This window comes from Haemaphysalis longicornis, unplaced genomic scaffold (assembly GCF_048455015.1).
Source record: "Haemaphysalis longicornis isolate Haplotype H1 unplaced genomic scaffold, Haemaphysalis longicornis Haplotype H1 scaffold_6, whole genome shotgun sequence".
Taxonomy (NCBI): Eukaryota; Metazoa; Arthropoda; class Arachnida; order Ixodida; family Ixodidae; genus Haemaphysalis; species Haemaphysalis longicornis.
In genome coordinates this window covers 76,783,979-76,805,399 of record NW_027526407.1, presented here as the reverse complement: position 1 = coordinate 76,805,399, position 21,421 = coordinate 76,783,979, and the positions used below count along the sequence as shown (strand labels likewise).

The 21,421-nt window shown below is 50.6% G+C and overlaps 1 protein-coding gene across 1 annotated transcript in view; it reads left to right on the top strand.

The window, feature by feature from the left end:
• The window catches only part of Pxb (putative Hedgehog signaling attenuator pxb), a 218,891-nt gene that overhangs the window by 71,812 nt on the left and 125,658 nt on the right, over positions 1-21,421 (top strand). The window lies entirely within an intron of this gene.

The following is a 21,421-nucleotide window of genomic DNA, read 5'->3' as shown; positions in this document are numbered from 1 at the left end:
AACTTGCCGCTGATGCCCGCTGTTTCAATAACCCAGGAACTGGACTGGCAGCAGAGGTAGTGTATCCAATGTAGCCAGTAGCCTAACAGCCAGTGTATCCAGTGTAGCCAATAACTCGACAGTCATGACACGGAGGGCAACAGGCCTTGCTATCTGGGTGGCGTCCCGCCTTTCACCTTCACGCCCCACCATTGCGCCACGGCGGAAACGGCGTTGCTACCAGCAGGAACGGGTGCAGACGTTGGGTACGGCCGAGCGTAATAAGGACGTTGCTACAGCGTGGCGGCGCGTTAAGGATCCCCCTCTCGAGACGACCAAGAAGAGATGGTTCTGGTTTATTTTTAGATCTCCCCGCGTTCCGTCGGCGCCGGCGCGAAACGAGCCCCCGTGAATGCAGCAGCAGCAGCAATTGCAGCAGCAGCAACGCCGAGTGCAGTAGTGCAGGAGGAGGAACCCGGTACTGAAGGTATAGTGGCGCGAACCTTCGATTAGCCCCGCCAATTACAACTATCCGGGGCTCGGGCGTGTGCCCGTACCCGATACGACGTGCGGGCTTCCTCCTCGTCGATCGTCGCTGCTGCAACTTGCGCGATCACGCCGGTGTCCTTTCTCCCTTTGCGCGTGTGCCCGGCGCACTCCTTCTGTGCGGATCTGGACGTGACGAACCCTTGGCAGCTGCCGCTAACGACCTGAGCGTCTCGCAGCGCTTTCGTTGTTCGTATTTCCCCGCGCCTTCTTTCTCTTTCGTCCGCGCGGTTGGCATCGTTGGTTTGGGTTATGCCGCCGGGACCCGTTCTCTCTCCGCTGCTGTTCCTGCGGGCCTCGTCACTCTCGCTTGAGTCCTTTCGTTCCGTTCCCCTTGTACTTCTTGCGTCCCGCGGGGCGCTTGTTCTGGTCGGGGGTTGCGATGCCTTCTCGTTAGCGGGATTCCGGTTAATGGAGGAACCCGCTCGGCTCTCCATCTTCTCCAGTCGTCGTCGTCCGGGCTGCCAGCGGGGTGATTGGTGGGCCGTCAGGTGCGGGCGGGGAAAATTTGGCGGAGGCGTCCCCGGCGAATGTGTATTTGCGTCGCCTGAAGTGCTTAACGCCTTGTACGTAGCGAGCATTTGGTAGGTCTGCGCGGAAACTCCCGCGGATTCGACTTTTGGTATCAATCTGGGCCGCTCCTCGACGGTGCTTGTCGAACGGTGGGAATGTATCAGGTTGCGGACGACGCAGAACCGGCAGGCGTGTCGTTTGCGTCACAGGTGCACGGTTCATTTAGACAAAGGCTGTGCGCTAACGAAGACGAGAAAGCGATACGTGCGTAACATGGACCTTGAGTAAGCGAGGAGGCTGTTCTCTTCTTTGGGTTGTATTTATTTAGCGCTTAGCCTAGCCGTGCTGTCTCCCGTCGGGAAAATGTCATGGGTGAGTGAGGGTGGGAGGGTGAGGGGGACTTTTGCGATAGGAGAGATTCTAGCTTCGCCTTTGTAGATTACTAGTCCTTCTTGCGGACTATTGGTCATTACGAACTGCCCTAACATAATATATGGAACATAGTATATAGAACCCAATTACACTTTTATTTTCTTGTGTATGTATAACGTTCTCATTATTAGCCACGAGCTGTAGGAGGGAGGTGTACACAAAGACACAAAAAAATATCAGGGAGTGGGTTCCAGGAAAATGGAAATACCGACAGTTTGCAGGCATGAAACAATGAAGTACACAATTCCGCACCCTTCGCTCGAAAATACCCAAATCAATAGGCGAAACGTCGTCACTCGTTATGAAATGCTTGTTTTGGTCCGACAACTGATCTACCGGTGGCTTAATTGTGCTGAAGTTTCTATTGCTTAGCGGTAGCCTCCCGTACTTGTACAAACTAATTGTTGGTAATAGACAGAGGAAGCAACCGCATTCATTGAAGCTCATCGCCTAGGAAGAACATCCGGCTCAGGGAGGCATCGAGGAACTGTCCAGCGTTGAAAGGAGACGCACTCAAAACGCAGTGAAGCTGGTTACCGAGTCAGACTAAAGAGATGTCGCTAAACATATAATACGTTATCAGTTGTGATAGTTGTGCCCGGGAACACTGAGTCGAGCGTGTATATCGGCCTGTTTTCTTTCATTTTTTTTTGAAGTTTTCAGTCACAGGGGTTCCTAGCTTATGCAAAGAAACCTTCTGGGAGTTACATATTGTTTGCTTTATTTAGGCATGGTACACATACATCGCACGAAACATACGAATTTTTAATCTTCTGCTGGGGTATACGGTCGTTCGAGGCGCCCGAGGACGCGCCCCGTCCCTGAAGTAGCACAACGACACCAACACCAGTACCAGCTCAACAAAGCACATTCAACAAACAGTGACTGCAAATTATGACTGAATGGTAACATAATGCACGGCAACAGATAGGTGAAATCCATCAACACATTATCAACATAGTATCAACGAAATATATCAGCCCACACTCTGGAGGAGAAAGGCTTTATATCTTTAAAAATAGGTGACGTGAGATGTACGTCGTGTTTTTAAATCCTGTTTTTCTTTTTGTATGTTTTTTTCTTGGAGAGCACTTAAATACGTTGACATCTGCGGTGAAGTTCGTTCCAGGAGCACAATTCCACCCTTAAAGTTCTATTCTATGTCGTCCGTCGCTTTGGCCAGTCAGAGTAATCAAGAGCGCGCATAGAAAACATTGGAACATGTTTACGTTTAACCGCACGTAGCGCCCGTCTATCAGCGTTGCCCGCCGAAACGGGCAAGGAATGCAAGAATAGCTCCGATGCGAGCGAATAATCAAAGCAATGCCTAGCATTGTTTTTACGACGGCCGTTCCTAGGTCTGTCGAAACCGTCTCGGCACGTTTTTATCGCATACGCCTCGTCTTGTCCCAAGTGAACTTAAGTCGGCCAGGCTGCATACGCATACACTGGTTGGCGCTCGCTGTCATCCGAAATCAGGCTACTCCGAAGGAGGCCGTAAATCGGGGTCGCGTTGGTCATACCGCGTGACAGTTTGCCACCCCTCCGACGGAAAAAACACCGCCGTCGTTTCAAAAAGTAAGCAGCAGCAGTCGCGTTTTATACACACCAGGCTGAGGACTGGCTGGCAATCGAAAAAAAACTAGGGGCGGCAATGGCGGGAGGAGGTCCGCGGCGACGTACTTCGGAATGAACAGGAGGGGAGAGAGGGTTGCGCCCTGAGGGCAGCCGCGGCAAAAAGAAGAAACTAACGAAGCGGACGCGGTCGACGTGTGCGGGTCGGTCGTGGCAGGACACGCGTGTGGTCTTCAAAGAAGCAAGTCACGTAGTGTAGGGGACAGCCGACTCGCATCTCCTCTGAAATGACGTCCCCCGAGTACTCCTCGCTATTGCTTCTTCTGTCCATGTCCATTTCTTTCTTTATCTTAGGGTTTGGATTGTTTCGCTTTTGAGTTCCTTAAAAAGGAGGTTCTGACGGAAGCCGCTCGCTGTCGCGCATGCACCACAACCCCGATGGGGTCGGCTGCCAGAAGCTGGCTCACCGGCTTAGAGGTTTGGCTTGACTTGGCTCGGATGTAGTCTGCGGCTGTCGTGACGGGCCGACCAATCTCCGGTTCGCGGAAATGGCAGAAAGGAGGGAAGGGGGAGATTTACACGTGCCAAAAGGAAATGGAAGAAGGGTAACAGAGGTGCCCTTGTGAGGTCTTTACTACGATCTGGTGCATTGGGAAATGTTGTACTGGATTTTTTTTTATTCGTTAGTAATGCTACGAAACGTCTGGCCCTTCGCAGGCGTTTGAAAGTTTTCAGCGACTCTTTGTGGTTTTCGGAATATGACTCGGCGTTCATTGCCTTCCAATGTGGTCAGCTTTCGCCCAAGTTTCGTTGCGGTGCTTTTAGATCTCCCCATCGTCTTGTCTTTGCGAAATTTGGGCTGCGAAAGATGGTTTCTGGTTGAATTGAACATAGATCCTTCGTGTACAGCAACTAAGGCCACGAATTGACAGAGCAAGAGGCCGAGGAAAGTAAAGTATTTCTGGCGAGCCGAGTACATTCAGGGACAGAGGATGGATTCGACAGTGCATGGCATAGACGGGAGTGGAAGACACTGGGAGAAGTCTTCGCACTGCAGTGATCTCCCAACGGTGCTGGTGATGTTGATGACGGTTAGGTGGCGGGTATGTAGAATGGACAAATGTATGTCTATGAAGCACGAGCACGGCTCTCAGTGCCCGTGCTTCTTCGTCTCCTGGGTCTCGTCTAAGCGCTCTGGCTTATAGACTACTTATACCGGACGCCTTGTCTTTGGTCTTGGGATCCCCAGATTTTCGCGCTGTTGGTCGCATTGATTTTCGTTATCCCTGTTGTAACATATGGGAGTACCCCTGAACGCGCAGCCTCTTTTGTTCCTTTTAGATGGAAGAAAGGGGGATTGATTTTGATTGATTGATTGTAGGGTTTAACGAGCTGACGCAGCGCAGGCGATGAGGCGCGCCGTAGTGGAGGGCTCCGGATTAATTTTGACCACCTGGGGATCTTTACCGTGCGCCGAAATCTCGTACACACGGGCGTTTTTGCTTTTCGCCTCCATCAGAAAAGCGAAGAAAGGGGGAGTCTACGCGCCAAAGGTACACCTGGGGTACAAGGTTATGGTGTGTACGGTAGTGGAGGACTCCGAACTATTCTAGACCACTCAGCAGAACAATGAACTTCACCACTGAGCCCCCGCCGAGGATTCTACCTCCTGCCGTAATTGTGGTATTACAGCGCAGCGCTATCGGGATTTTCACTTCTTTTATCCCTGACTTCACAATACATTGCCAAACCGGGCTGGCGTGTCGCGCCTCGCTTTTGAGGGCCCTTCGTCCATCCGGGGTCACGTGTCAGTGCCGCTACGGTGCGTGCAAGCTCGCCAGAGTTCGTCAGCTCCTTTTGTGCCTCCCAAAAACTGCGTCTCCGCCAAGACTTCTGCTGTGCGCGAGATGAGCTGGGCAACACCGCCGTGGCAGCCGATGTCATGTCCGCTCCACTCAACTTAGAAAGCGCGCAAAGACGAAAACTTGCAAGAAGGATGCGGACAGATAGAAGGAGGAAGGGAGAGGAAGAATGTCGCGCAGGGACCGCGGGGCACCGCCTAGACCACGATGGCTCGTGTACGCGCGCACGCTTTTGACCGCCCTGCCGACCCCTGGCGGTGAATAAGCACACCTCATTTTCTGCCCCTTCCTCTTCTTCGCTCTTTTTTCTCTCTCTTTCCTGTCCTCTAACCCAAACCGCTTTTTCCAGCAGCACGACCACCGCCACCACCCCGCCGCGCAACCCAAAACTCGCCCGCGTCTCGTTCATTCCTCTTCAAAGCATCCCGAACCGGACTCTGCGGCCGGGGGATATCTGTTCAGGAACCCGCCCGTTCCGTCGCTGCCCCCCTCCGCTCGGCCATCTTTCGCTTATTTACTTCGATACCAGGCGCCCCCATCTGGCTTCCTGGAAGAGCTGCCCGGCCGTTTAGTCTGGCACTGTTGACGGTGCATGCCGTGTTTGTGGCAGCCGGCGCGTCGAAGAAAAAGCTGGCCCTGCGGATAAAGAACGAGTCTGGGTACATTTAGCGCGCTCGGAAGCCGCGCGCGCGGCCCGCGCCATATGTATTGGAGAGTTCGGAATTAATGGCTCGTACGTCCGATGGCATTTAGAGGCAAATAAGACACCGGCGTCATGTTAATGCGGCGAGCGTCTCGTCGCTTACTGGGCGCGAAGTGTCCCCAGCTTTGGTGTTTCACGACGGGTGTTTGACCGCTAAAGCTCCGTGCTCAGGGCGACCATTGGACGGGGGATGTGTAGTGCTGGAGAACCGCCTGCGGTGTAATAAAAAAGTGTGGTGACGGAGTGCGAGGTTCAACTGTGTCGGCTGCCGCGACAGGAGAGATTTGGTGGGGAGACTCGGCGTACCGCAGGGCTCGGCAGTGCCGCCGCTGCTGTTCCTGTGGCTTGGGCTTCGCGAGGGGCTCCGCTCCGCGCCTCGCCTTCTTTTTATGCCCGGTTGTAAAAAAGCCCGTCTGCTGCGCGGGTGCGTCGCCCCCTCCGAGGAGTTTCTTCGTCTACGGAGGCGACAGACGCCGGCAAACGCCGCTGCTGCTCTTTTCTTCTCGTCGCGTTTGTTGTTTTCCTTTTTTTTTGTTCTCTCCTTGGAGCCATGACACCCCTGCAAGCTTTTTAGTGCGTGTCGTTTTTCTCTTTGTCCTTATGCGGATCGGTGAGGAGGAGCCGGGAAAAGCGAAATTCCTCTGGCGATTTCTGTAGCGTCTACCTCCTAGACACTTTCAGCGTTTACGACACATATTTTCGTCTCCGTAAAATAAGTGTCGGGGTGTTCAGCCAAAGAGTCTAGGTGTAGTCGTGTAGCCCGCGTCTCTGCGTGAAAGAAAAAAAAATAGCGGCGGGGAGGCCGTTGCCTGCAATATTCGTCTTCGACTTGCCGTACGTAAACCTCACAACACTGTTTTGCACTTTACTTTCGTCGACCCTTTTCAAAGTCTCTTCGTTTACTCTTAACGAGTGCTGCAACTTGTACTTCGCCGATTCGTACGGCCAATCTGAGCCGGATTGGGGATGTAAGCTTGGACGCCTGTGTATATGAGACGGCATCTACAAAATAATGTTCGGCTGTTCGGCCACGAGGCCCGGACGTGGGCACCATAGCCTTCGCCGGAGTTTGCCTTGCCTTCCGTATACACAAAGCGGTAGATGCATATTCGCACCGGGACTGGCGTGGTCACGAAACGAAAGGTTGATGAAGAGCAACAGCTGACTCCAGGAAGTTAGGTTTCCTTCGATGCCGGCACATCCGGCTGAATGAAATACACCAGGAATGAAAATGTATTGACGCCATGGAACAAGCCTCGCCCACGTGCTCGGCCAGCTCTTGTCTTCCCACAGCTCGAGGCGCGAACTAAGCAGCAGCGTACCCGACGAGAATAGCAAGCCGTGGCCACGATGAGACGATCCGTTGGGCACACATGCTGTTTGTCCTGGAAGGCTCGTTGAACGCTCGAGGAGGAACGCGGGGTTTGTTTGAACTCGGGCCTCTCGAGCCGTACCAGGCGCCCTTGCCTGTGTACCTCATCGCGAGGGCCCTGCGTTGCAAGCCCGTATGCTGCTGCTGTTGCATGCACCGCTGTTGAAGCCCCGAGTCTCACTGGTGGAAGGGGGGGCGTCTCATCAGCGAAATATGTGGGCGTTGGAAGCGTCTAGCGTCACTAAATAAAGGCTTTTAGAGTATCGGCACTCTTTTCTCTCATTGTTATGTGCCGCTAGGATTTTCATTGGTCGGTCGGCACCACGTGATATTGGTTTACATATGGGCGCAGCCATTTTGTTTCTCAGGGCCTCTCCCCTCTCTCTCTCTCTGCTGCACGGACGCTAGAGCGGCCGGTCGCACCCTGCCCGTCGAGAGATGGCAACACTGCAAGCCAAAAACAAAATGGCTCCTAGACGCTCCCGGACGCACGAAGTGGCGGTACTTTTAAGCGTAGCTTATTTAGTGACGCTAGAAGCGTCCTGGGTAAACTTCTTTTGTGGCTGGAGCCATATATAGACATTTCCAAATTCCTCTTTATAAAGATGTCATTTTAGATTTCGGCTTAGATAGCGCGTATATATGAGAGAGTGAGGGAGAGAAGTCTAATTTGGAAGAAAGACTCTAGGTCAAGGGGGGGAAGTGGAATTAGAAGGAGGATGTTGATTGGCGCAGTCGACAGGATAAGATCTAACTGCGCATGAGCAACGGAGTCCAAAACGTCCCAATATATTATCAGTATTTAAAGGGTCTAAAAGACGGCTACACAGCATGAGGCCGGCTGCTTAACCGCCATGTTTCTGAGAGAGATCGGGAAAATGAGTCTAAACAAATACATGAGCGGGAAACATGAAACTGATTCACCAGCTTTTTCCTAGCGACGAAGTCTTCCACGCTTCCAATTTATTTTGCGGTGCTCCTTCAATTTATATCTTCACGCTTTTGTCGGTTTCTTTGCTGTGTTGGAGCTTCTCTTCGTTTTTTTTTTGCAGTAGGACGGGAACCGCACGTAAGTAAGCATTTATTACTCGTTCGACAACGCCCCCCCCCCCCCCCCCCCACCGACTCACACACACGTGTAAACACTCGTTATAACGAAATTGCTTTATTCAAAATGTCGCTTGCTACGAAGTGTTTCATGGTCATCACTGTAGTCCATTAAGAAATTATCCAGTTGGTTGAAATATCGCTTATAATAAATTAAATTGTCTGTAAGGAGGGATCAGTGTATATTGTTCGCAATACACACGCCGTGTATATACACACACACACACACACACACACACACACACATATATATATATATATATATATATATATATATATATATATATATATATATATATATATATATATATATATATATATATATCTGTGCATGTGTGCGCGCAGACGACGGACACGACTCCTCGCAGAAACTACCTTCTTCGTAACGCTTCGTTTAATGCGCTTGCCTAGAAGAATGCCCACAGGCCTGCCAACAGTTTCCGTCCGTTTATATTCGTACCGGAGAAGCTTCACAGGAGCGGCTGGTTCTTCCCTTCCGTGGCGCCGGTGCATAGAACAGACCACTCGGACTGTATATACGGCGAGGAAGGTGAACCACCGCTTGAACCCAAACACTGCACCGGGTTGCCATGCGCAGGTCGCTCGGGGCGCATCTTTTTCTTCCTCCCTAGTATAATCCTGCCGAAGCCGCCCGGGATCCCCTGTACACGCTGGCGCCAGCTGAAGTGCCTCAATATGTTCGGACGACCAAGAAATCCTCGTCATCCGGGCAGTTCTTTAGGGCTCGGCTGTTTGTACTTGCAACGTCCCTCCAAGAGTCGAGTGTGACTGACGCTTGCCTCTTGAGGGAGCTTAATCCGTGCTCCTTGAGCGGATTAGGCGCTGCGCCGTCGCCAGGAGAGGAGCTCTTCTTCCAGCCTAGCAACAAGGTATATATGCAGTCGAATGTCTGGTATCTTCTGGATATATATATATATACTAAGGAAATGAGGGGCTCGTTGAGGAAATACAGAAAGATAGGTCAGCAGTCTACAACGCCACATATATATATATATATATATATATATATATATATATATATATATATATATATATATATATATACATAAATACATACATACATACATACATACATACATACATACATACAGGAAAGAAAACATGGAACAAGGTAGCGACCTCGATTGTTGCCAACGTTTTAGCAAAGAGGCTTGCCTTCGCCCTGACGAAGGCAAGTGTCCTTTCTGAAACGTTGGCAACAATCGTGGTCGCAACCTTGTTACAAGTTTTCTTTTCTTGTGTTCCCTGCCATCTTCCAAGTTTTACATATACAGTGGACTCCCGTTAACATGAATTCGGATAAGACGAACACTGTAGTTAAGACGAACAAAATTTTTGCTCTCTAGTAACGTCCACAATGCAAAAAAGCCTACGCTTAAGACTAATTTCTGATAATACAACAAATGTTTACGGTCGACTTTCGAGCATACGTCAAGCGCAGACCGCGCACACATGTGAACTGAGTCTTTTTTGTCGGACATCAGTTTTCTGATAACATTTCCAGCTGTATTTTATCGCACTGTGCGCCGTTCATGATTTGTGTGAATACTCAATGGCGATAGCATTGAGTGCTGAATGCTGTGGATTGTAAATAGGGAAGCAATAGTGACTTTAGTCCATGAACCAGCTGCGTGCCTTCACCGTGCCTATTGTTTCCGCTTAATGGTCTGTAGACGTTGTGGTAAGCTTGGGCTCAGGCTTGGACTCGTTATGTCTTGCCCTTTGATTTAGTTTTCAAAGACGATAGTCTTTCTTGGGCTACTTAAACTCAGAAATATTGGTCTGTCTGTATGTCTGTCTGTCTGTCTGTCTGTCTGTCTGTAATCGATTCAGCCACCCGGCCAAAGTAAAATTGATATTGCGCAATAGTCTTATATACTCACAGCCAAATGTAAATGTCTAAGCCCGGTTTATATGTGCATACTTGTCAACTTTGTTGAAAAAGAACAAAACATTACGCAAATATAATACAGGAAATTAGTACACAAGGGATATTTACAGTGTTCCTTTATTAAAAAAATTCATGGATGCTTGGTTTTTCGATAACAAATGGTATTCTACATCTACTGCAGAAAACCGCCGCCTCCTGGCGGCATATGAAAAATCACGTGGCAACACCAACGAAAGGTTCCACTACCTAGGTTCCACGTTCTGCTTGGAACAGCACGTGGAGCGCGGCCACGCGGCTCTATAAACCTTGTAGTCGGCCGCCTCCATTCACGCGCGTCTCTGCCGTACTGCAGCGCTGGCATCGAGGAACCCGGCCTGTAGCAGTGGAACGCGGTAAATTCAAATCGCCTTGCGCAAACCTTTAGTGTGTTTACCTTGGGATGAGCGCGACTGTACAGGAACAGCATGAGAGGTGAGCGGGAAAGCAAAGGGAGGCATTTCCTTGGCAAATGTCTTCAAAGACTATCGTCTTTTGACGACATTTGCAACGAAAGGAGCAGATACGCGGCCATTTTTTTCAGTAATGCTTCATTAGATAGCTTTGTTATGCAGTTATACTTCGGCATTTCATAGACTATTGCTTCCTCGCTGTCTTTAAAAAAGGCTACGACGTAGCGCCCGAAAGTTTCCGTGTACAAAGACGGATACAATCGCTTTGTGATCACTCGCCCTGTCTCGCATTATCGCGACGTTGTCCCACGTACTTATCTCCGGTTCAAAAATAAATCTCGCCCAACATTACTTCTTCCTGGGAAGGGCTCTATACAAGCTTTCCAGCTGTACGCGCTGGACATTTCCACCGGTGCGCTTGCGTCCAACTCCCTCTCTCGCCTCGACCTCGCCTGGGAAAGATTACGACGCCGTCCAAAGAACGCCTTCTTGAAGAAAGCTAATCTTGACAAGACGTGAAATGACAGGCTCGCCGCCTGTTCAACGACGCCGACGTCCGCCGGGACACACCTAAAGTTCGTCTTTCGGCCGCCAGGTGCGCCGGCGAGGCGATGCGGAGCTCCGGCACTGATCGCAACGCTCGATAACATCTCCTATCTACGCGCTGCACCGCAGGGATGAAAGGAAAAACGTAATAAAACTTTACTCTGGCGATGTCTCCGGTTGGACGGGAGGAGAAGGTCGAGGAAGGCTCGGAGACAGCGGCTGTGGCGGCTTTAAATTACGCATTCGTGTTTTACGAGCACCGCAAAAACGTCAGGGCGCATTCGGGCGTCGCGGACGACCAGCCATCGGCCGATACAGAGAGCGTCGCCCGGTGACGACGTCGTGCTTTGGGTAGGACGCGCTCGGGCGAACGCTGATAAGGGGTCGTGGCTCGAGGCTTGCCGCGACACAGGTCGCGGGAAATGCACGAGGGCCAATAAAACGTGGCCCGTGACAGGTTGCTTGGCGCTGGAAGTTAGGAGCGAAGTTTTAACGGTGTAGTAACTCCATACACGCGTGCGGGAGTCCGGTGTTTCAATCGTAAAAGGAGGGCCGACGAGCGAAGTGATTAGCGGGGGGCTTCGGACACTGCGAAGCCTTGTATGCGTACTTTAAAAAAAAAGCTCGACACAGATGTTTCAATTGCTCCGCTTGTTGCTTGCGACGTTGCGGTGGAAGTAGCGAGTAGCCAAACTGTATCTCTTTCGAGCAGACACGAATTTTTTGCACGTTCCTACTGATTAATCTGCAATCCCACACCGAAAGAGCCTATCTGGACGCTTTTGAAGAATAAACTTTCACCGTTGAATGATATATGTGGAGTCCATCCGGAGCGTTTTTCAGTAACGAGTGGATGCGAGCCGATTTTGCTCGCATCAAAGACTACCATACGAGATTTCTTCATTAAGAAAAATGTACGCCGCTTGAAGTTTTCTTAAGCAGCGATGGATTGCGTCTTCAACGTTCTAAATATCCGTCATGTCGCTTCAATTCAAGACTTTATACGAGAGCAGGTTGCTGCTACTGTTGCTCATGCCCTTGGAGGTTTGGTGAAGGGAAGTGTTTGTTGCTACGCTCTTCGGCACCGTTACAGTTGAAGCAAAGAGCTCCAATAATAACACTCCGTCTGAACATAGATGACAGTAAAGTTAATAATCATAGTAGTAATAGTAGTGATAATAGAGTTTACGCCGCTTTTATCGTGCCCAATCGTCCGCCATCGGCGCAGTTCGGTGGGTATTTTTTGATGCCACTGTTGTCTGCAGCCTGCAATGTCCTCGGGATGTTTGTTTTTTGTTCCCCCGAGAGACTCTGGAAATCGCCGCCCGTGTTTCGGCTCGGGTCGTTTATTGCCGGCGTAATCGAACAAGAGGACTTCTCCGGCGACGCATCAGCGAGAGAAAACGATACCGCCTCCGGGAAAACGACAATCCCCCTGGGGAAAAGAACAAAAAGAAACACAAACACAGAGCCGTTGTGGCCCGAGACCGAAAAAAAACAGGCCATCTTTTGCTTCTTCTCGCTTCGGCTCGTTTCGGCTTGGCTTGGCTTGGCAAAATAGGGGTGTTACTCCCTCCCTTCCTCCAAACAGCGCGTGTGTGTGATGGCTCCGGGAGTAGGGCTAGTGCGGGAGCGTATATACCAGCACGTCGGGGGCCGCTCGCGAGACGGATGGGTCCGCGGACGGATGTGGGCGTTTCGCCGTGGCTCGGGGACGTCTTCTTTCCACCCTCCGGCTTTCTTGGCGTTGTCCTCCTCCGAGGCCGGCTTGGCCGTCGTCGTCATATACTTAGCCTGACAAGTTGAGCGCCCGAGACAAAGTGGCGCGGATGCTGAAGGCGGCGACAAGTCTTCCGTTTTGCCCTAACGGCGGCGGCGTCCCGGCTCCGCACGGCTGGCGATGGCCCTTCCGCTTGTCTAGCCAGGTACTTGCGTGCAGCCCTCGCGGATAGCGTTGAGAACGCTCGTCGCGTTAATGGGGCCACGAAGACGACAAAATACAAGCTTGGTTCGTTAAAGAGACTGCTCTGTTTTGATAACAGTATTACTAATTTTATCGCGAAGTGCGAACAGATAATAGAGATATTGAATAAAACATATGAAGCAGTGGCGACTCGCCTGCCACATTCTGGCAATTTTTCTGTGACGTCACAAAACCTTCTTTGCGTGATTGGCGGACGCCGACCTAATCCACGGCCAAGGAACATGGCAGTTTTCAGTACTGACTGTTATGACGTCACTACTGGCCGTATTGCGTCACCGTGGCGCGAAATTCGAAAGTTTTTCGTTATTTCTCGCGCTTTCTCGGTTTAACAACATCTTGTGTGGCGGGAATGGGGCTGAGTGAGTTTATAAACGCTACTTATTTCAAACTGATCAAGGTTGCATTTTGTCTTCGTGGCCCCTTTAAGCCTAATTGGGGTTAGCGAAGTTTTGGGAACAGAGCGAAAGACGGGCATGATTCAACTTATGCCCCGTGAGAAACCCTACTGCGCGAATCAGCTGCCCTTGGGAATGACTTGTCGTGACAGCGGTACACTCGCGTTGATCCACCGAACTCGCCGGGGTTTTGATTTGGTCGTTCAAGACCATGAAGTCGTCAAATGAATGCGTCAGCCGAAAGAATTTTGCGTCGTTGAATTGGCGCCGTTGGGGGGACAACACTCACGCCATTTTCACACCTTTTCCCAGACTACTAGTTACTCTAAAAGACCTCAGGATCTGGACCTGGGGAACATTTGAGGCGTGTTGCAAGGTCTGTTAATGTCAGTCGCCTGCAGGACTGGGCATGTGTACGTTCGCGATTTGATCGTAGTTCCGGAACTTGCGCCCCACCTCCGGTGCATGAGAGAGAAAACGTATTGTGTTCGGGCCGTTCTAAACTGCCTGGTGTTTTGTGGCTGGACCGTTAGAGCGAAAGATGAAAGATGAGGGATAGACTGTTAGATGGAAAGACGTAAGATTATGGACAACCATACAGGAGGTCACTGTCGTCACGATAGCATGGTCATCCTCGCCGCAATCATGTCACTGCCACCGTAAGGGTAATAACCGTTTTTGAGGGCGTTTTTTTAGCTTGTACTGATTTAGGCGTACGGTTCATCACTTGTGGAACAGCCAAAAGATACGTTAATGGCGGAATGGCGGGTATCTATTCTAACGGAGATTGAACTGCGCGCGTTTTTCGGCGAGGACAAAGCAGAGATAAGTACACAACACAAACGGCCAGTTCCGATTGATCGGTTTAAACAAAAGGTGCCTAATAAATACCACAAACGTACATAAAAACCGCGCATCCAACACATACAGCAACACATGTTGGTGACGCGACTTTTTTTGCAAGTGTGTGGTATTTGTTATGCGCCTTTTAATTAAAACGATCAGTTAAAAGTCAGCGCTTTTGTTGGGTACCCAGCTGCGTCGCCCTTGTCAAAGAATGTGCGTCGTGCTCAGTCCTCAGTATCCAGTCACCAACAAGCCCGACATGGTACATTATTGGACTATCCAATGGCTTTCAAAGGGCGACTAATGCAAAAGTTGCATGCCGGTTCTTTGCGCGTCGTTTGTGAATCGCGCAGATTGCTCGACTCATACTCCACTCCAGCTCGCCGTGGCTGCTAATTCCCTCAAATGGACATCTGTGTGTGCGACCTGAAAGCTGTTCTGTTCGCGGTGCTCTGAGGGAAATCAGATCAATACGGCTCAGGTTATTCGCCCCGAGAGAGTCCTGCGTACTCTGCTACCGAAACGCCGCTCTGCCGACACGCCTAATTGAAATCGACCGTAGTCATCCTTTCTGTTTACATTAAACGTAAGTACAAGGTTCAGATAGCGAGAAAAGGCGTGCTGATAGGCTTAGGAGACCTCGTTCCCTTCCCCTTCCCCCTTTCTGTATCGGAACGTCCCTATAAAAATCGTCTGCTTTGTTCAAGAAAGGTTTGGTGCATGGCAGGAAACTTCTGCGATACTGCTGGGGTTAACCAGGTCGAACATCTAACGCGGAAGCTGGAGTTGGCGCTTATTTTATTGTGGCCGCTTAATGAACGAAACACACTGATCTAAACGAGTATTTGGTCGTCTGCTCCGACATTTCTTCCAACAACCCGTCTTGCAGCAGCGCAACTCTGGCTTGCCTGCACGGTCGGTTCTTTGCCCTAATGTCGCGTGTCATGGGCTCACATCCTGGAGATTTTGTACTCATGGAAGCGGACGGTTAGTTTTGGTGGTGTGATAGCCGTGCAGTCCCCATGTGGGCTGCAAATATCTTTGCTGCTCGAAGCTTGGCGCCTTGCGAAGTGCCAATTCAAAGAAAACTTCGGTCTGCATGCCCAGCGTACGATGGAAGGCAGGACGAGAGCAGTAACGCTAAGGAAAAAGAAAGGAGTGTGTTGGGTCAAGAAGCAAGTCCGGGTGGAAGGCTTCCTAGCTCCATTTAAGAAACTGCACTTAGGCTGGACATGTAAAGCGACGAAATGGCGACCGGTGCACCATCAGGGTAGCAGAAGTGGCTTTTGAGAGATGGATTCGGGCAGTGCAAGACAGAAAAGACAGAAGAGGTTGTAAGAACGTGGAATAGGCCCTTGTCCTGCTGCTGCTGATGGTGGTGATGGTGATGATGTTGGTGATGACAAGTGACCTACCGTACAACTTCAACCGTGAGAACTGCTGACAAGATACGGGGACCTTTATTTTTCTGGGTGACCCCTAAAAGAGCTGTACATACTTCGTTTCGCGCCCTTCCGCAACGGTCGCTACTTTCGGTACACCTCAGCGGTGCATTGGACAAACTTTTCGGTAACGTTCCCTTCCAGCTCAACGTCGCGCGTCCGCAGCACACCGCAGGCTTCTCCTCACTGCACCGAACTCGGCGAGAGGCAACACTGACGAACGGGCTTCTCGCTCTGACGCCACCCCTATTTGCCCCCTCCACGTTTACGTCCCCTTTCAACGCATTTGTTTGCCGCGTGTTTCCGCAGGGTCTCGCACTGGGGCCGCTGCTTTTGTTTATGCGCAGTCATGTTTTGCGCGCCCGTGCCAGGTTTTGTTTTGCGTGGGAAGAAGGGACGGTGTGCTGCTGCGTTTGGCTCGCTTTTGCCGTCCCTGTCCCTCCCCCCTCGCTGAGAGCTTTAGCGCGTGGGCGAGTTCCATTTGAGTAGGCGGTTTGGGTTTCCGTTGTGTCGCCCGGTGCTCACTAAATCCCGTCGCGAGGGTCTTTCCTGATTTCTTTGTTTTTACTTACCGATTTCTGTGTCACGGGATGGGAAGCTGGGTGCTTAGTGCGAGCACAATGCGCGCTTTGTTTTAGGATTATAGCGCGGACGAACGTGGGATGGCGCTTGGGTTGCACTGTTTTGTTCTCGCTGTAGGCGGAAACGAATTGCAGACGTTAGACTTTTTTTTTGCTGAGGCTGCGGCCTATGCAGTATTCTGTAGTGCATGAAATCTTGCATCCCGTCACTTTACTTTTCATTTACCTTTCCATTCCTTTGATGGCCTGTGGCAGAATGGCGCAATAGAAAAAAATATTGCAGTACGAAAGCGTATACCTGACGTGCGCGCGAGCTTTCACGTATAAACCTTTCCAGTTCCGGTATTTTGGGTGAGCAGAGCGTAGATTTTTTTTTTTTTTCGTGTAGCGATTATCGTTATCTGAGCGTTAGATTAATTGCATGCAAGGTAAATGCGAGCCAAGTGGATGAATATCGGTGGCGGTTTTTGAGAGATTGTAGTTGGTGTGTACTTGGTGGTACGAAAAGTGAGAAATAACGAAAACAGGAAGAACGAACGAGGCTCGCTAAGCCAATTAACTCGCCCAACTTTTATTCTTGTTATCTTCTGTGCTTGATGGTGATGCGCCTTAGAAGTTGGTTTGAATACATTAATTAAGCTAGGTTAATTGTAACGCTGACAAAACCCCGCGAACCCCGATGCCGGAAACCGAGGCTGCGCTTCGCAAAAACAACATTGAAGCCAACAACGATGCATGCTACTCGACTCCCTAAACTGAAGAGCAACGGCAGCGCAACCTTTATGCCTACTAATTAAAGTTCCAACTCACAACCAACTTGTTCTTCGAATGAGACGTTTCTTGTATTTTGTTATTTGTCTACGTGCTTTCGCTTGTGTTTTAATTACTGGTATGCATCACAATAATGCGTTTTCTACGAGACTGCGGTGTGCGTTTGTTAGCATATCTGCTGTGATGTGCTCGTCTGCTGATCGTTTGCGATGGTGGTGGCCAGAGAGTTTCATATATTAGTATGAAGCTTTATGGTGGCCGCCGCTGCGCGGTTGCAATTCCTGTTGCCTTAGGCGTCTATTCGGACTACTCCCCAAGCTATCTGCAATGCTGTCCGCGAATCAGAACGCAGCCACTGACGCGTACGCTAATCCATCAGTGCGCCGTTGGGAAGACCAGCGGGAAGCAAGATGGCGCCGGGTGACGACGAGTGAGTGTTTCGGCGCGGCGCGCTCTCTCTACACGCGCGGAAGCACTCTATATATTTCTCTTTTTTAATCTTGCGCTCGATTCGTAGAAAGTCCCGCCACGCTTGATTTAGCCCCGCAGCTCCAATCCATCGCGCGCGCTCCACTGACTGCGTCTCGCAGATCTTCTGCTGCTCTCGTCTCGCCTGCAGCTCCGTTTTCGTCTGCTCGGCCCGGGTGTCGTCTGCTGCGCCCGGCTCTATCGTCTGCTTCTCTGGCGCGCGCGCGCGCGCGCGCGCAACCAACCACCGCTTTTGCCGTCGCTCCGCCCTCTGTCCTTTCATCTCGACCATCCTTATTTCATCTCTTGGTGGCCTTTATGGAACACGTCGTTTTTCTTACTCCGCTGGCTGCTTCTATATCCAGATGCCGGGCTGTCTTCGCGTCTGGAGCTTGCTTTCTCTTTGCGTTTATCTGTAGGCTGGGTGACGCGGGCTGGGAGGATGTTTTTCTTGCTTCGTCGGGGTGCTCGTCTTCCGACCGTTTTCATCTGTCCAGATTCGTATCTCGCCCCGCTTTTGTCTTCCTCCCATGTTCCCCTCCCTCATTTATCTAGCGTGGGTGCGCGTGTCTTTCCCGTGTCTATCAATCTGCGAGGAAGATACCTTTCATCCTATGCTCGGGTCGTCGCGTGGCGCTCTGCGTTCGTGTGCGCTGAACCTTTAGATTGCTCTTCTTGCGTGACTTCCCAGCTCAGCTAAACTTTTTTTTTCTAATATCTTAGATATCAGGAATATTTCCAATTTTTCTATCGATGCCATTTTATTTTTCGGTTCAGGTTTTAGATGAATAGGCTTGCCGCGCAAATCAAATCTTGCAGGATACTGCGACTGTCGACATGGAACATGTCGCACTTTATGTTCACCGCCATAGTCATCGTATGGGTTTTATGTTCACTAAACTATTATTGCTTTGCTTCTGTGCTCACCGGCTGTCTTTATTCATCCCTGTATCGTTACTGATCTGTTAGATTTATTCTTTTGTCGTTGTGAAGATAGGGGACAGAAGAAAAAATCGGTCTGGGTTCGCGAAAAACATCATGGTGCGTTAGCAATATTCGGTTGTGAGAAACCTTTGTGCATGTGTGTGCCGGGGGGGGGGGGGGGGCGAATCTAATCCCCTCTGAGCTAATAAACACTCACAAGGAACATCAAGAACTCTGTGCAAGCATGCATCGTCATTTTATATTTCATTTAGTCATGTGGTGCAGAAAGCCGACCGTCTTTGCCGGGCTAACATCGCCAGTCATATTCTCTCTCTCTCTCTCTCTCTCTCTCTCTCTCTCTCTCTCTCTCTCTCTCTCTCTCTCTCTCTGCCACACACACACACACAGACGCTTGCGCTATTGCATTATATGTTGCTGTACATACGTTTGCGGTCACATAAAAACGAAACAAACGAAAAAGAAAGAAGAGAGAAAGCGGGGGTCTAACGACTCTCGGAACGGACACGCAAAAACGAAACCGAAATTGAATGGTACCGAACGAGAAAGGTAGAAAACATAAAGGAGAAACACGGATTCTGGCTGCCCAGCTGAGACTGCGAAGAGAAAGCAGCTGCCGCCGAGCGCGAAGCAAATGAAAAACCGCACGCCATCTTTCGCGAAAGAACCCCGCGCGCAGTCGTTTAGAGCCGGGCTTAGGAACGCGAACGTGAACAGTGGGCAGCTTGCAGAAGCGAGCGCGGGCGGCTGCTGCTGCTCTATTAGGCGTCGGAATACATCATTCGTCGGGGAGCGCTGAAAACAACGACGTCTCTCTCATCTTACCCGCGCGCACGCGCATCTCGTGATGTCGGCGGCCGGGATTTTAATGAGCGGGAAAATGGCGGGTTTGTTTGGCTTGTAACACGAGCAAAACGAGCATGTGCGTAGCGAAGAGGCAGAAATGATCGTGGCGGGGAATAACAAGCTCTTGTGCGAACGACGAGGGAAGAAGTAGAGAAGGAGTAATTGTGACCTCGGGTCTCGTTTGACAACACTCCTCGCGGTATTAGGCTGTTGCCTGCTTGCGTATGTGGTCCTTTTCCCTTATCGTCTGGACCGGTGTTTTTTGCAAAATCAGCTCTAAGGACAACGACACATTCCGTCAGTTGCGGTACTACTGTCCGCGTCATGGGGCATTTACTTATTGCGGGAGGAGTAGATGGAGCATGTGGGAAAACGTTTGCGCCGTCGATCCGTGGACACAGAGCGACAGGAGAACAGAGAACGAGAGAGGGCGTGCGGAGAGGAGTGACGTCACGCCTTGCCCGATGCTGACGTGACGTCACTCTCCGCATGCGCTCTCTAGCTCGGCGTACTTGATAAACAATACTTGATAAACAATACTCTCTAGCTCGGCGTACTTGATAAAGAATGTACTTGATAAACAATAATAATCATAGTAATACTGTCATATTTAACCTAGATGAGAGAAAAGAAATGCCGAGAGAGCGTTTTTCTGTTCCGCCGCCCCGTTTTTTTTTTTTTTTTTTTCATTATTGCAAGTTTCAAGGCTAACAGCTGGCTAACTTCCGACGTTGGAATGTTCGTCTTGCGTGCTAATTGGAATGAGCTCCTCGTGTGCTATCCTCTTGGCTCTTCTTTTACCGCCTCATGCGCCAACCGCACCCTCCCTTGATAAGCACAGCGCGATATCGCGTGTCCTTCACGGCGATAACTGCGTATGCATGATGCGGCCAACCTCGCGGACAGCCGAGTCTGCTTTCGGGATGGATTTATATTTCACACAGCCTCGGACGCCCACGGCCTCTCGGCGGTCGGTTGGGTATTGTGTACGTAAAGTCGCGTGACCCGGACCATTACGGCCTCCACGCTTCGGAGCGCGCCTTGATGGACGGTGAGGCTCCTTTGCGAGATCGAGGAGGCCCGCCTTCGGCTGAGCAACATTCGGGTCTGGATTAATATCTACACCCCGCAACTGTCTTTCTCCTTTCTTCCGTGCTTCCGCTGCTGGGCGAGTTTTGAATGACTCAGCGCTGAATGCGGGTGATACTGATCGCCATCTGGCGGTGACACCGGCTATATATGGGCAACTACGCGCCGCGGTGGCTCAGTGCAATAGCAAAGGCGTTGTGCTGCTGGTCCCATGGACGTGAATTTCGATTCGCGGCCGCGGCGGCCGCTTTTCTGATGGAGGTGAAAGCAAAAACGTCCGTGTGTTGGAGATTTCGGCGCACGTTAATCCTCAGGTGGTCAAAATAATCCGGAGACTTCCACCATGGCGCGCCTCATCGCCGGTGTAGCGTCGGCGCGTTAAAACTCATAATCAATCAATCAATTGATTTATATGGGCAACCAGCACCGGCCGGCGCGGGCTCAGGCGGACGGCACTCGGGCAACTCTTCTGCGTTTATCTGTTCGCCAACGTTGTGGCGTTTCTTTCGTCCTGTTGCGAAACGTCGAGTGTAAATGAAAAAAGAAAATACCATTCCTTCTTAAAGAATGTTGAGGGCAGCGTGGAAGATTTCTGAGATCAAAAGTGCGTCAAAATCTTCGCTCAAAGTGCGTCCAGCCGTCGCTGAGAGTTCGTCCAATCGATTGTCAAACCTTCGAAAACGCAACTCGCAAGCGAAAAACGGACCAGTGCGACCGAGTGTATATGAGAATACATCTGTGAGAATAAATGTGAGAATTTTAAGGTAAGTTTAATAGGTTGGGAGAAGGAGTTTCAGCTTCAACGATAGACGAAACCAGTTGAAAGACAAGAGCAAAGGAACCACAGAAGAACTGCGTTTGAGTACTGTGGGCTGATTAAAAAAAATAGCAGCATCTGCACTCCGTTGATGATGGCGAGGGTGCGGAGTACGGGCATTCGAAATGACATCCAAGTTGCGCCCCGAGTACATCCGATTTGCGCCCCGACCGTCACTCAAGTTGAGCCGTGAGTTGCACCTTGATTATTCCCTAAATGAAACTGCAACTCACGGCTCAAATCA